Genomic DNA, 15160 nt, shown 5'->3' with positions numbered 1-15160 from the left:
AGCTTGAGCTTGAGCTAGCTAGCTAGCTAGCTTGAGCTTGAGCTTGAGCTTGAGCCTAGCTAGCTTGAGCTTGAGCTAGCTAGCTAGCTTGAGCTTGGGCTTGAGCTAGCTAGCTTGAGCTTTGAGCTGAGCTAGCTAGCTTGAGCTTGAGCTTGAGCTAGCTAGCTTGAGCTTGAGCTTGAGCTAGCTAGCTTGAGCTTGAGCTTGAGCTAGCTAGCTAGCTAGCTTGAGCTTGAGCTAGCTAGCTTGAGCTTGAGCTAGCTAGCTAGCTTGAGCTTGAGCTTGAGCTAGCTGGCTGAGCTTGAGCTAGCTAGGCTGAGCTTGAGCTAGCTAGCTTGACTTTGAGCTAGCTAGCTAGCTTGAACTTGAGCTAGCTAGCTAGCTTGAGCTTGAGCTGAGCTTGAGCTAGCTAGCTAGCTTGAGCTTGAGCTTGAGCTAGCTGGCTTGAGCTTGAGCTAGCTAGCTTGAGCTTGAGCTAGCTAGCTTGAGCTTGAGCTAGCTAGCTGAGCTTGAGCTTGAGCTAGCTAGCTTGAGCTTGAGCTTGAGCTAGCTAGCTAGCTTGAGCTTGAGCTAGCTAGCTAGCTGAGCTTGAGCTTGAGCTAGCTAGCTTGAGCTTGAGCTTGAGCTAGCTAGTAGCTTGAGCTTGAGCTAGCTAGCTTGAGCTTGAGGCTAGATAGCTTGAGCTTGAGCTAGCTAGCTAGCTTGAGCTTGAGCTAGCTAGCTAGCTTGAACTTGAGCTAGCTAGCTAGCTTGAGCTTGAGCTAGCTAGCTAGCTTGAGCTAGCTAGCTAGCTTGAGCTTGAGCTTGGAGCTAGCTAGCTTGAGCTTGAGCTAGCTAGCTAGCTTGAGCTTGAGCTAGCTAGCTAGCTTGAGCTTGAGCTAGCTAGCTAGCTTGAGCTTGAGCTTGAGCTAGCTAGCTTGAGCTTGAGCTTGAGCTAGCTAGCTTGAGCTTGAGCTTGAGCTAGCTAGCTTGAGCTTGAGCTAGCTAGCTTGAGCTTGAGCTAGCTAGCAAGCTTGTGCTTGAGCTAGCTAGCTAGCTTGAGCTTGAGCTTGAGCTAGCTAGCTTGAGCTTGAGCTAGCTAGCTTGAGCTTGAGCTAGCTAGCTTGAGCTTGAGCTAGCTAGCTAGCTTGAGCTTGAGCTTAGCTAGCTAGCTTGAGCTTGAGCTTGAGCTAGCTAGCTTGAGCTTGAGCTAGCTAGCTTGAGCTTGAGCTAGCTAGCTAGCTTGAGCTTGAGCTTGAGCTAGCTAGCTAGCTTGAGCTTGAGCTAGCTAGCTAGCTTGAGCTTGAGCTAGCTAGCTAGCTTGAGCTTGAGCTAGCTAGCTAGCTTGAGCTTGAGCTAGCCTTGAGCTAGCTAGCTTGAGCTTGAGCTTGAGCTAGCTAGCTAGCTTGAGCTTGAGCTAGCTAGCTTGAGCTTGAGCTAGCTAGCTTGAGCTTGAGCTAGCTAGCTAGCTTGAGCTTGAGCTAGCTAGCTAGCTTGAACTTGAGCTAGCTAGCTAGCTTGAGCTTGAGCTAGCTAGCTTGAGCTTGAGCTAGCTAGCTTGAGCTTGAGCTAGCTAGCTAGCTTGAGCTTGAGCTAGCTAGCTAGCTTGAACTTGAGCTAGCTAGCTAGCTTGAGCTTGAGCTAGCTAGCTAGCTTGAGCTTGAGCTTGAGCTAGCTAGCTTGAGCTTGAGCTTGAGCAGCTAGCTAGCTTGAGCTTGAGCTAGCTAGCTTGAGCTTGAGCTAGCTAGCTTGAGCTTGAGCTAGCTAGCTAGCTTGAGCTTGAGCTAGCTAGCTAGCTTGAACTTGAGCTAGCTAGCTAGCTTGAGCTTGAGCTAGCTAGCTAGCTTGAGCTAGCTAGCTAGCTTGAGCTTGAGCTTGAGCTTGAGCTAGCTAGCTTGAGCTTGAGCTAGCTAGCTAGCTTGAGCTTGAGCTAGCTAGCTAGCTTGAGCTTGAGCTAGCTAGCTAGCTTGAGCTTGAGCTTGAGCTAGCTAGCTTGAGCTTGAGCTAGCTAGCTAGCTTGAGCTTGAGCTAGCTAGCTAGCTTGAGCTTGAGCTTGAGCTAGCTAGCTTGAGCTTGAGCTTGAGCTAGCTAGCTAGCTTGAGCTTGAGCTAGCTAGCTTGAGCTTGAGCTAGCTAGCTTAGCTTGAGCTTGAGCTAGCTAGCTAGCTTGTGCTTGAGCTAGCTAGCTAGCTTGAGCTTGAGCTTGAGCTAGCTGGCTTGAGCTTGAGCTAGCTAGCTTGAGCTTGAGCTAGCTAGCTTGAGCTTGAGCTAGCTAGCTAGCTTGAACTTGAGCTAGCTAGCTAGCTTGAGCTTGAGCTAGCTAGCTAGCTTGAGCTTGAGCTAGCTAGCTAGCTTGAGCTTGAGCTTGAGCTAGCTAGCTTGAGCTTGAGCTTGAGCTAGCTAGCTAGCTTGAGCTTGAGCTAGCTAGCTTGAGCTTGAGCTAGCTAGCTTGAGCTTGAGCTAGCTAGCTAGCTTGAGCTTGAGCTAGCTAGCTAGCTTGAACTTGAGCTAGCTAGCTAGCTTGAGCTTGAGCTAGCTAGCTAGCTTGAGCTAGCTAGCTAGCTTGAGCTTGAGCTTGAGCTAGCTAGCTTGAGCTTGAGCTAGCTAGCTAGCTTGAGCTTGAGCTAGCTAGCTAGCTTGAGCTTGAGCCAGCTAGCTAGCTTGAGCTTGAGCTTGAGCTAGCTAGCTTGAGCTTGAGCTTGAGCTAGCTAGCTAGCTTGAGCTTGAGCTAGCTAGCTTGAGCTTGAGCTAGCTAGCTTGAGCTTGAGCTAGCTAGCAAGCTTGTGCTTGAGCTAGCTAGCTAGCTTGAGCTTGAGCTTGAGCTAGCTAGCTTGAGCTTGAGCTAGCTAGCTTGAGCTTGAGCTAGCTAGCTTGAGCTTGAGCTAGCTAGCAAGCTTGTGCTTGAGCTAGCTAGCTAGCTTGAGCTTGAGCTTGAGCTAGCTGGCTTGAGCTTGAGCTAGCTAGCTTGAGCTTGAGCTAGCTAGCTTGAGCTTGAGCTAGCTAGCTAGCTTGAACTTGAGCTAGCTAGCTAGCTTGAGCTTGAGCTAGCTAGCTAGCTTGAGCTTGAGCTAGCTAGCTAGCTTGAGCTTGAGCTTGAGCTAGCTAGCTTGAGCTTGAGCTTGAGCTAGCTAGCTAGCTGGAGCTTGAGCTAGCTAGCTTGAGCTTGAGCTAGCTAGCTTGAGCTTGAGCTAGCTAGCTAGCTTGAGCTTGAGCTAGCTAGCTAGCTTGAACTTGAGCTAGCTAGCTAGCTTGAGTTTGAGCTAGCTAGCTTGAGCTTGAGCTAGCTAGCTTGAGCTTGAGCTAGCTAGCTAGCTTGAACTTGAGCTAGCTAGCTAGCTTGAGCTTGAGCTAGCTAGCTAGCTTGAGCTTGAGCTAGCTAGCTAGCTTGAGCTTGAGCTTGAGCTAGCTAGCTTGAGCTTGAGCTTGAGCTAGCTAGCTAGCTTGAGCTTGAGCTAGCTAGCTTGAGCTTGAGCTAGCTAGCTTGAGCTTGAGCTAGCTAGCTAGCTTGAGCTTGAGCTAGCTAGCTAGCTTGAACTTGAGCTAGCTAGCTAGCTTGAGCTTGAGCTAGCTAGCTAGCTTGAGCTAGCTAGCTAGCTTGAGCTTGAGCTTGAGCTTGAGCTAGCTAGCTTGAGCTTGAGCTAGCTAGCTAGCTTGAGCTTGAGCTAGCTAGCCAGCTTGAGCTTGAGCTAGCTAGCTAGCTTGAGCTTGAGCTTGAGCTAGCTAGCTTGAGCTTGAGCTTGAGCTAGCTAGCTAGCTTGAGCTTGAGCTAGCTAGCTAGCTTGAGCTTGAGCTTGAGCTAGCTAGCTTGAGCTTGAGCTTGAGCTAGCTAGCTAGCTTGAGCTTGAGCTAGCTAGCTTGAGCTTGAGCTAGCTAGCTTGAGATTGAGCTAGCTAGCTAGCTTGTGCTTGAGCTAGCTAGCTAGCTTGAGCTTGAGCTTGAGCTAGCTGGCTTGAGCTTGAGCTAGCTAGCTTGAGCTTGAGCTAGCTAGCTTGAGCTTGAGCTAGCTAGCTAGCTTGAACTTGAGCTAGCTAGCTAGCTTGAGCTTGAGCTTGAGCTAGCTAGCTAGCTTGAGCTTGAGCTAGCTAGCTAGCTTGAGCTTGAGCTTGAGCTAGCTAGCTTGAGCTTGAGCTTGAGCTAGCTAGCTAGCTTGAGCTTGAGCTAGCTAGCTTGAGCTTGAGCTAGCTAGCTTGAGCTTGAGCTAGCTAGCTAGCTTGAGCTTGAGCTAGCTAGCTAGCTTGAACTTGAGCTAGCTAGCTAGCTTGAGCTTGAGCTAGCTAGCTAGCTTGAGCTAGCTAGCTAGCTTGAGCTTGAGCTTGAGCTTGAGCTAGCTAGCTTGAGCTTGAGCTAGCTAGCTAGCTTGAGCTTGAGCTAGCTAGCTAGCTTGAGCTTGAGCTAGCTAGCTAGCTTGAGCTTGAGCTTGAGCTAGCTAGCTTGAGCTTGAGCTTGAGCTAGCTAGCTAGCTTGAGCTTGAGCTAGCTAGCTTGAGCTTGAGCTAGCTAGCTTGAGCTTGAGCTAGCTAGCTAGCTTGAGCTTGAGCTAGCTAGCTAGCTTGAGCTTGAGCTAGCTGGCTTGAGCTTGAGCTAGATAGCTTGAGCTTGAGCTAGCTAGCTAGCTTGAGCTAGCTAGCTAGAGCTCGACCTATGAAAAGCTGCGCAAACACTTATTCTATAATAATTGCGAAAATTAAAAATTTCACAAGTGAAAAGCTGCATAAACAGTAATTCTATGTGTGGGGCATTATTAGGGGGAGGTGTCTTGTCAAAATATGGCTGGACTAAAGACCTCAACCCAGATAGGGTGGAAGGCCCTATGATCGGTCTGTTACTAATCGGTGACCGATAAAGACCTGACCAAGGCCTGTAGTAAGCTTGGTTAGGCATTACAGGAGATAACACTAAGACCGAGGGGTCTTAGAGAGCCCTCTAGCGGGCGAATAGAGCTAGATCGAGCCTTGGGAAAGCTAGATCGAGCAGGACTGAAGCTAAAGGATAGACCGAGAGGTCTGTCTGGTCCTCCTAGAGAGGCCAAGAGAAAGTACGAGAAGCCAACTAAAGCTTGATCGGGCCTTCAGCAAGCACGACCGAGCTGTACCGGAGCTAACACTAAGACCGAGGGGTCTTAGAGAGCCCTCTAGCGGGGCGAATAGAGCTAGATCGAGCCTTGGGAAAGCTAGATCGAGCAGGACTGAAGCTAAACGATAGACCGAGAGGTCTGTCTGGTCCTCCTAGAGAGGCCAAGAGAAAAAACGAGAAGCTAACTAAAGCTTGATCGGGCCTTCAGCAAGCACGACCGAGCTGTACCGGAGCTAACACTAAGACCGAGGGGTCTTAGAGAGCCCTCTAGCGGGGCGAATAGAGCTTGATCAAGCCTTGGGCAAGCTAGATCGAGCAGGACTGAAGCTAAGCAAGAGACCGAGAGGTCTGTCTGGTCCTCCTAGAGAGGCCAAGAGAAAGTACGAGAAGCCAACTAAAGCTTGATCGGGCCTTCAGCAAGCACGACCGAGCTGTACCGGAGCTAACACTAAGACCGAGGGGTCTTAGAGAGCCCTCTAGCGGGGCGAATAGAGCTAGATCGAGCCTTGGGAAAGCTAGATCGAGCAGGACTGAAGCTAAACGATAGACCGAGAGGTCTGTCTGGTCCTCCTAGAGAGGCCAAGAGAAAGTACGAGAAGCTAACTAAAGCTTGATCGCGCCTTCAGCAAGCACGATTGAGCAAGACCGGAGCTAACACTAAGACCGAAGTGTCTTAGAGAGCCCTCTGGTGGGGCGAATAGAGCTAGATCGAGCCTTGGAAAGCTAGATCGAGTAAGATTGAAGCTGAAAGAGTGTCAGAGGAGCAAATGAACCTCCAAAAAGTGAAAATCAAATTTTAGAAAAAACACAAGTTAAATACTGCATGGACAGTATTTCTATGTGTGGGGGCATTATTAGGGGGAGGTGTCTTGTCAAAATATGGCTGGACTAAAGACCTCAACCCGGATAGGGTGGAAGGCCCCATGATCGGTCTGTTACTAATCGGTGACCGATAAAGACCTGACCAAGGCCTGTAGTAAGCTTGGTTAGGCATTACAGGAGTTAACACTAAGACCGAGGGGTCTTAGAGAGCCCTCTAGCGGGGCGAATAGAGCTAGATCGAGCCTTGGGAAAGCTAGATCGAGCAGGACTGAAGCTAAGCAAGAGACCGAAAGGTCTGTCTGGTCCTCCTAGAGAGGCCAAGAGAAAGTACGAGAAGCTAACTAAAGCTTGATCAGGCCTTCAGCAAGCACGACCGAGCTGTACCGGAGCTAACACTAAGACCGAGGGGTCTTAGAGAGCCCTCTAGCAGGGCGAATAGATCTAGATCGAGCCTTGGGAAAGCTAGATCGAGCAGGACTGAAGCTAAACGATAGACCGAGAGGTCTGTCTGGTCCTCCTAGAGAGGCCAAGAGAAAGTACGAGAAGCTAACTAAAGCTTGATCGGGCCTTCAGCAAGCACGACCGAGCTGTACCGGAGCTAACACTAAGACCGAGGGGTCTTAGAGAGCCCTCTAGCAGGGCGAATAGAGCTAGATCGAGCCTTGGGAAAGCTAGATCAAGCAGGACTGAAGCTAAACGATAGACCGAGAGGTCTGTCTGGTCCTCCTAGAGAGGCCAAGAGAAAGTACGAGAATCTAACTAAAGCTTGATCGGGCCTTCAGCAAGCACGACCGAGCTGTACCGGAGCTAACACTAAGACCGAGGGTCTTAGAGAGCCCTCTAGCAGGGCGAATAGAGCTAGATCGAGCCTTGGGAAAGCTAGATCGAGCAGGACTGAAGCTAAACGATAGACCGAGAGGTCTGTCTGGTCCTCCTAGAGAGGCCAAGAGGAAGTACGAGAAGCTAACTAAAGCTTGATCGCGCCTTCAGCAAGCACGATTGAGCAAGACCGGAGCTAACACTAAGACCGAAGTGTCTTAGAGAGCCCTCTAGTGGGGCGAATAGAGCTAGATCGAGCCTTGGGAAAGCTAGATCGAGTAAGATTGAAGCTGAAAGAGTGTCAGAGGAGCAAATGAACCTCCAAAAAGTGAAAATCAAATTTTAGAAAAAAACACAAGTTAAATACTGCATGGACAGTAATTCTATGTGTGGGGCATTATTAGGGAGAGGTGTCTTGTCAAAATATGGCTGGACTAAAGACCTCAACCCGGATAGGGTGGAAGGCCCTATGATTGGTCTGTTACTAATCGGTGACCGATAAAGACCTGACCAAGGCCTGTAGTAAGCTTGGTTAGGCATTACAGAAGATAACACTAAGACCGAGGGGTCTTAGAGAGCCCTCTAGCGGGGCGAATAGAGCTTGATCAAGCCTTGGGCAAGCTAGATCGAGCAGGACTGAAGCTAAACGATAGACCGAGAGGTCTGTCTGGTCCTCCTAGAGAGGCCAAGAGAAAGTACGAGAATCTAACTAAAGCTGGGTCGGGCCTTCAGCAAGCACGACCGAGCAGTACCGGAGCTAACACTAAGACCGAGGGGTCTTAGAGAGCCCTCTAGTGGGGCGAATAGAGCTAGATCGAGCCTTGGGAAAGCTAGATCGAGCAGGACTGAAGCTAAACGATAAACCGAAAGGTCTGACGGGTCCTCATAAGAGGCATGGAGAAAGATCTGATACTAAAGTACCTCTCGGAAGTAATAAAATATGCCTGATGAAGCCGGGTATGATGTTTGTTGTTTGATGGCATTCATCGATTAGGTCTGGTGGATTCCCCATTACTCCGAGTGGTACTAGTAGAGGCTCCTACAGGGGTGAGCAAAGCGAGATCAAGCCTTAGGCAAGCTAGATCGAGCAGAACTGAAGCTGAAAAGCAGTCCAAATCAATAAACTTGAAATCCAGTGTGGTCACCACGGGTCACGAGGTGAATTCCTAGCGATTGTCTGCTGAACGTATAGGAAGGCCCGAAACGAACGATAATTTCATTGCACAGTGGAGATACTATACGTTCAGGAGTAGCATACATCGGGTTTGATCTATGATCATGTCTGGTCTCCGAGGATCCACCGGGTTACCAACTGGCACCGCTGTACTGGGTGTAAAAACTGGGCCACCTGAAGTCCCGGGTGTAAAACTAGGTGCCTCTGTGCCAAAGTAGCGGCTTGCGTAGTGCATTATGCCTCCGGCTTGCGAAATGGTTATAAGCAATAACAACAGGACGCCGCGGGGTGTTCACTTAAAGGAGTAACGTTCTCTCAAGGGAGGGGATCTAAAAATCTTGATAAAACATTTATTCTATGCAAAATTTGTGCGCAAATTTTGCAAAGTAAAAAGCTGCACTGTAGCAAATTCTATGTGTGTAGCATTATTAGGGAAGTGTTGTTTGATGGCACCTCTCTACTTGATGCACCAAAGAACTACCTTGATGGCTCATGACCGCTGGTAATCTGTCGTCGCTAGTAGTTCGGAACTGAGAACAAATATGTTCGCAAATTACAACAATTATACAGCATATTGCTGAATAAAGCAGAACCGAATAATACTCAGTGACTTTACACCAAGACTGACTAATGTCTGGATTGTATCGTCCTACTCGAGTAAGGCGAAGAAAAGCTAGAAAGATACGCTTTTCACAAAGCAGGCTTAATGCATGCAAACCAAGGAGGAAGGAGTGATGCCCCTCCTTATAATAAGCAGAACCAAATAAAGAACAGACAGCATCATCTGTACAGTGACCAAGAAGAGGTGAAACTTCTGTATGTGAAAAGGCAATTTGAGCGAGATTTATTAGCAGACTAGTATTATGTTGTTTCTAGTAGGCGAAAGCCGAAACATCAACATGTGAAAATCTGATATTAAATCCTCAATCATTTTCCCTAGTATTATACAGCTATGAGTAACTTAATTGGACACGGCAATTATTGCTGACCGGTGAAACTTTCGCATGGGAAAGACACACACACTTCTTGACAAAGCAATAAGTATTATGCTGTTTCTAGTACGCGAAAGCAGAAACATCAGCATGTGAAAGTTGTGAAGTTGAAGAATTTTTGTGTTGAGTACGATGTTGTTACTAGTAACCATGTCGACAGCTGAGAACTGTTCTCTAACCAATAGAAGGTGAAACTTCTGTATGTGAAAAGGCAATTTGAGCGAGATTTCTTAGCAGACTAGTATTATGTTGTTTCTAGTAGGCGAAAGCCGAAACATCAACATGTGAAAATCTGATATTAAATCCTCAATCATTTTCCCTAGTATTATACAGCTACTAGTAGCCGTAATTGGTCAGGGAAACATTGTTGACCGGTGAAACTTCACATGGGAAAGACACACAAATTACTTGACAAAACAATAAGTATTATGCTGTTTCTAGTATGCGAAAGCAGAAACATCAGCATGTGAAAGTTGTGAAGTTGAAAAGTTTTTGTGTTGAGTACGGTGTTGTTACTAGTAACCATGTCGACAGCTGGAAAGCTGTTCTCTAACCAATAAAAGGTAAAACTTCTGTATCTGAAGAGGCGGCGTGATTGAGATTTTTAACAGACTAGTATTATGTTGTTTCTAGTAGGCGAGAGCCGAAACATCGACATGTGAACATCTGGTTTTTAAATCATGAGTCAATTCTCCCTAGTATGATACAGTTGTTAGCCGGTATTGGTAACAGTAGAACAGAGATTTGGAGGGCAAAACCTGCTCATGGGAAATGCTCACAGAGCGCTATCTACCAGTACACATAGTATTATGCTGTTTCTAGTACGCGCGAGCCGAAACATCAGCATGTGAAATGTGTAATCGTGGGTAACTCTAAGTGTGTAGAGTACTGTGTAGTAACTAGTAGCCATGCCAAAGCATGCATTGAAACTCTTCGTGATTTAAAAAGCTCAAAGCAAGATTGACGAGGCCGCAAGGCTATGTCTTTCTAAATTCGAACAAATCGAAAGATTGTTCAAAGTACAATTAAACTGATTGATCCTGTCAGTTGCCATATGCTTGTCTGAAAGACTAAGCCATGCATGTGCAAGCGAAGCTTGAAAAAGTGGAACCGCGAATGGCTCATTAAATCAGTTACTATCTATTAGTTGATTTGCAAGCTAAATGAATAACTGCGGTAACCCTGCAGCTAATGCATGCTGATTGTCCGACACTGTCGGAGACTTTTACAAGACTACACCGGGTGATTTGCTAAGTACAGACACATCCCGTGATGAGTCCTAGTAACTGAAAGATCCCAGATAGCTTCGGCTTGGGGACGGAACTTCCGAATTTCTGACCTATCAACCTATGATGGTAGTGTAACGGACTACCATGGTTGTGACGGGTAACGGGGAATCAGGGTTCGATTCCGGAGAGGGAGCCTTAGAAACGGCTACCACATCCAAGGAAGGCAGCAGGCACGCAAATTACCCACTCTCCGCACGAGGAGGTAGTGACTAGAAATAATGATATGAACCTTTATGGTTTGTAATCAGAATGGAATGGACTTAAAAGCTCCATTGATGAACGAGTAGAGGGCAAGTCTGGTGCCAGCAGCCGCGGTAATACCAGCCTCTACAAGCGTATGCAATAGTTGCTGCGTTTAAAAAGCTCATAGTTGGATCTGTTTGAGTAGAACGGCAACATGGTCTTCAGTTAAATCTGTTGACTCGTTCCGCTCATCCTTCGCATCGAAGAAATAGTTTGCACTTAAATGTGACGAACTGTGGAAACGGTGTTTTCACCCTGAGAAAATTAGAGTGTTCAAAGCATCCTTTGGGATCGAATAATAAAGCATGGAATAATGGAGAATGACCCGCTACTCGATTGATGCCGGTTGGCTGAGTGCGGTAATGATTGAAAGGAACAGACGGGGGCATTTGTATTGCTACGTTAGAGGTGAAATTCTTGGATCGTGGCAAGACAAACTACTGCGAAAGCATTTGCCAAGAATGTTTTCATTAATCAAGAACGAAAGTCAGAGTATTGAAGAGGATTAGATACCCTCGTAATTCTGACCATAAACTATACCAACCTACAATTTGTCAAAGTCGATCTTGACTTGGCAAGAGATTAACCGGGAAACCAAAGTTTATTGGTTCCGGGGGAAGTATGGTTGCAAAATCGAAACTTAAAGGAATTGACGGAAGGGCACCACCAGGAGTGGAGCCTGCGGCTTAATTTGACTCAACACGGGAAAACTCACCCGGTCCAGACATCTTAAGGATTGACAGATTGAATATCTTTCATGATTATATGGGCGGTGGTGCATGGCCGTTCTTAGTTAGTGGAGTGATCTGTCTGGTTAATTCCGATAACGAACGAGATCTTCTCCATCTAAATAATGAAATTCACTATATGTGAATTCAAACACTTCTTAGAGGAACTATGCGGAATTAAATACCGCAGATGAAGTGAGGCTATAACAGGTCTGTGATGCCCTTAGATGTTCTGGACTGCACGCGCGCTACACTGTGTACTTTTAGATTGAGTACTCAGCCCTTGGTCCGAAATGGACTGGGCAATCAGAGAAAAGTACAGCGCTTCAAGGGGATCGTCTGTTGTAACTTGCAGACGTGAACCAGGAATTCCTGGTACTTATGAGTCAACAACTCATAGGGATTACGTCCCTGCCCTTTGTACACACCGCCCGTCGCTACTACTGATTGGATAGTTAAGCAAGAATTGCAAATTCCTACTGTTGGGACTTCGGTCTCCGGCAACGGGATGAAGCGGATCGAGCTTAATTGTCTAGAGGAAGTAAAAGTCGTAACAAGGTTTCCGTAGGGGAACCTGCGGAAGGATCAGTGATTGATTCCTTCGGGCATGGCTGCTGGTAGAGGCCATGTCTGTAGTGCGCATGACGCTCTGTCGCTAGAGATTGCTTGGCAACCAATCTCGAATTATGTATCGAGCTCAAAAACTACTTGTGTGGATACATAGTTCAGCAGTCATGGCAAGGGACTGCTTAAAGGGAGACTAGTTAGCAAAAGCAGCCTAGCAGAACTGCAGCTATCTAGATCTCAGAAGCTGGGTTATAGAAGCCCAGCTATAGACTTGTGAATGAGAAAGGCCTAAAAAGGTCCACAAGTCGCGTGGTTAGAACCGACACGCAAAAATCCCAGCGAGTGACAGAGCGTTGCGCTGTTCAGTGGGAAAGAGTTGAGCTACTCGGGGCGCCCACTGAACTTGCTCCGAGCCAAAGGCTCGAAAAAACACAGCTTAGCCTCAGATCCTTTACATAGAAGGCTAGCTAAAATAAACTTACCTTGGACGAGGGTAAAGTTTAGTCAGTTCTTAGGGGAGAGTAATCCACAGCTTCTCGCCCTCTGAACATTCTCCCAGATATGTAGGTCTGGGAGAGTCTCCTCCTGTTCTTCGGAATCTGGAGGTAGACAAAGACAGTACGATACGATCTTGCATCGGGATGACTAACCGATAATGATCATAATCTGACAATTTTTCCGGCTTGAGGCACCGGAGTCAGATTAAAGACACATACTGAACTAAAGGCGTATGTGCAAAGCTTGTCGGAGTGTAGAGAGTCAAGCTGAGTTGACTCGTCACGTGGTGATGACAACAGCCATGTGCAAAACACTCACAACTTTATCGTCTATGTGGAAAAGGTTGCTAACAGCGCTCTCTATGAGAGGCCCTCGCATATAACTATACGAGGAAAAGGCGATAGAGTTGTTTGAATGTGGGGCAGGTTCATCGACAAGCTAAGTTGATCACATTCTTGTTGTGGCATCCTACTAGAATTGGTCACGGTCTGCACCAACTCTCCCCAAGTTGGCCAGACTTAAAACTAGAAATAAGGTTTGCAGCTATGTGAACCTAGAAACTGTAAAGGAGTTGAAAGAACTTAAAGGAATTGAAAGAGGCCTTGAGGTATATCCTCTTGGTAAAGACCCACAAAAGCTCACAAAAGTGGCTTCGAAGGGCAAAACTGGTTCATCCAAAACAATTGGAGAGCTTAAAGCAGAACCAATTCGAATGAAACACTATTGGTGAAACTTCATCATGAGAACGTCACAAGCTGATCACGCTCTATGATATGACTAGTATTATGTTGCTTCTAGTAGGCTAAGCGCAAGCCGAAACATCAACATGTGAAAGTCGTAGAATTTTGCAATCAAACTGTGGCTAGTACTGTGATGTTACTAGTAACCTGGTGTTCCGTCATATGGCCAAGAGAGCATTTGAAGGCGAAACTTCTGCATGGGAAAGCTGCATCATGATCAAAATTTTATATCGAGTATTATGTTGACGTTAGTAGGCCTTGGCCGAAAACGCAGCATGTGAAAGGTATAGATAAAAGTTATTGTTGCAGTCAGTACTGTGTAGTTACTAGTAGCTGGATTTAAGCTCAAAATGAGACACTGTTGGTGAAACTTCATCATGAGAATGTCACAAGCTGATCAAGCTCTATGATATGACTAGTATTATGTTGCTTCTAGTAGGCTAAGCGCAAGCCGAAACATCAACATGTGAAAGTCGTAGAATTTTGCGATCAAATTGTGGCTAGTACTGTGATGTTACTAGTAACCTTGTGTTACGTCATATGGCCAAGAGAGCATTTGAAGGCGAAACTTCTGCATGGGGAAGCTGCATCATGAACAAAAGTTTATATCGAGTATTATGTTGACATTAGTAGGCCCTGGCCGAAAGCGCAGCATGTGAAAGGTATAGATAAAAGTTATCGTTGCAGTCAGTACTGTGTAGTTACTAGTAGCTGGATTTAAGCTCGAAATGAGACACTGTTGGTGAAACTTCATCATGAGAACGTCACAAGCTGATCACGCTCCATGATATGACTAGTATTATGTTGCTTCTAGTAGGCTAAGCGCAAGCCGAAACATCAACATGTGAAAGTCGTAGAATTTTGCGATCAAATTGTGGCTAGTACTGTGATGTTACTAGTAACCTTGTGTTACGTCATATGGCCAAGAGAGCATTTGAAGGCGAAACTTCTGCATGGGGAAGCTGCATCATGAACAAAAGTTTATATCGAGTATTATGTTGACGTTAGTAGGCCCTGGCCGAAAGCGCAGCATGTGAAAGGTATAGATAAAAGTTAGCGTTGCAGTCAGTACTGTGTAGTTACTAGTAGCTGGATTTAAGCTCGAAATGAGACACTGTTGGTGAAACTTCATCATGAGAACGTCACAAGCTGATCACGCTCTATGATATGACTAGTATTATGTTGCTTCTAGTAGGCTAAGCGCAAGCCGAAACATCAACATGTGAAAGTCGTAGAATTTTGCAATCAAACTGTGGCTAGTACTGTGATGTTACTAGTAACCTTTTCTTACGTCATATGGCCAAGAGAGCATTTGAAGGCGAAACTTCTGCATGGGGAAGCTGCATCATGAACAAAAGTTTATATCGAGTATTATGTTGACGTTAGTAGGCCCTGGCCGAAAGCGCAGCATGTGAAAGGTATAGATAAAAGTTATCGTTGCAGTCAGTACTGTGTAGTTACTAGTAGCTGGATTTAAGCTCGAAGTGAGACACTGTTGGTGAAACTTCATCATGAGAACGTCACAAGCTGATCACGCTCTATGATATGACTAGTATTATGTTGCTTATAGTAGGCTAAGCGCAAGCCGAAACATCAACATGTGAAAGTCGTAGAATTTTGCGATCAAACTGTGGCTAGTACTTTGATGATGCTTGTAGCCAACCGAATTGGTTGAAAAGCCCAATAAGTAAGCTAACTTGGGAGAGCTTGTTGGAAACCAAATGCTACTAGATTGGTCCAAATACATCCTTCAACAGGGGATCACTTGGCTCGCTTTACGAAGAGGAGCACAGCTATATGTGTTAATTCGGTATGAATCGCAAGATTTGTTTACCGACCTCTCTAACGCAAAAGGCGGTCTCGGCTTCGGCTGTTGACTGCGTCCGATTCAGGGTTATATAACTCTCGATTGAACACATTGATGTTCTATTGTTGGTGCTTCCAATAAAATTGGAACACTTAAAGCAGAACCGATTCAAATAATAGCATTCTGATCAATGATTGCATTCCTTGATCAAGAACTGCTGGAGTCATTGTGATGGCGAATTTTCTTCATAAGAAAATTGCAAAGAGACGGAACTTAATGAGACTAGTATTATGTTGTTTCTAGTAAGCGGAAGCTGAAACAGCAACATGTGAAAATCAAGTTTTGTTCAATGATCTCGAGGCGATAAGTACTATGAAGCAACTAGTAGCCTAAGCATGACTCAGATTTGAGACAGTCAAAAAGACTGGCGA

At 46.3% G+C, this 15160-nt stretch overlaps 1 pseudogene; it reads left to right on the top strand.

Moving 5' to 3' along the window:
• Positions 1-14667: 14667 nt before the first annotated feature.
• On the top strand, positions 14668-14819 carry LOC142357399 (5.8S ribosomal RNA; annotated as a pseudogene).
• The last annotated feature ends 341 nt before the right edge of the window (positions 14820-15160 follow it).

The sequence above is a fragment of the Convolutriloba macropyga genome, unplaced genomic scaffold, assembly GCF_964194025.1.
Source record: "Convolutriloba macropyga unplaced genomic scaffold, txConMacr16.3 SCAFFOLD_4040, whole genome shotgun sequence".
NCBI classification, from domain to species: Eukaryota; Metazoa; Xenacoelomorpha; order Acoela; family Convolutidae; genus Convolutriloba; species Convolutriloba macropyga.
Note: the sequence above shows the minus strand (reverse complement) of the source record. Positions and strands in the feature narration are given on the sequence as shown.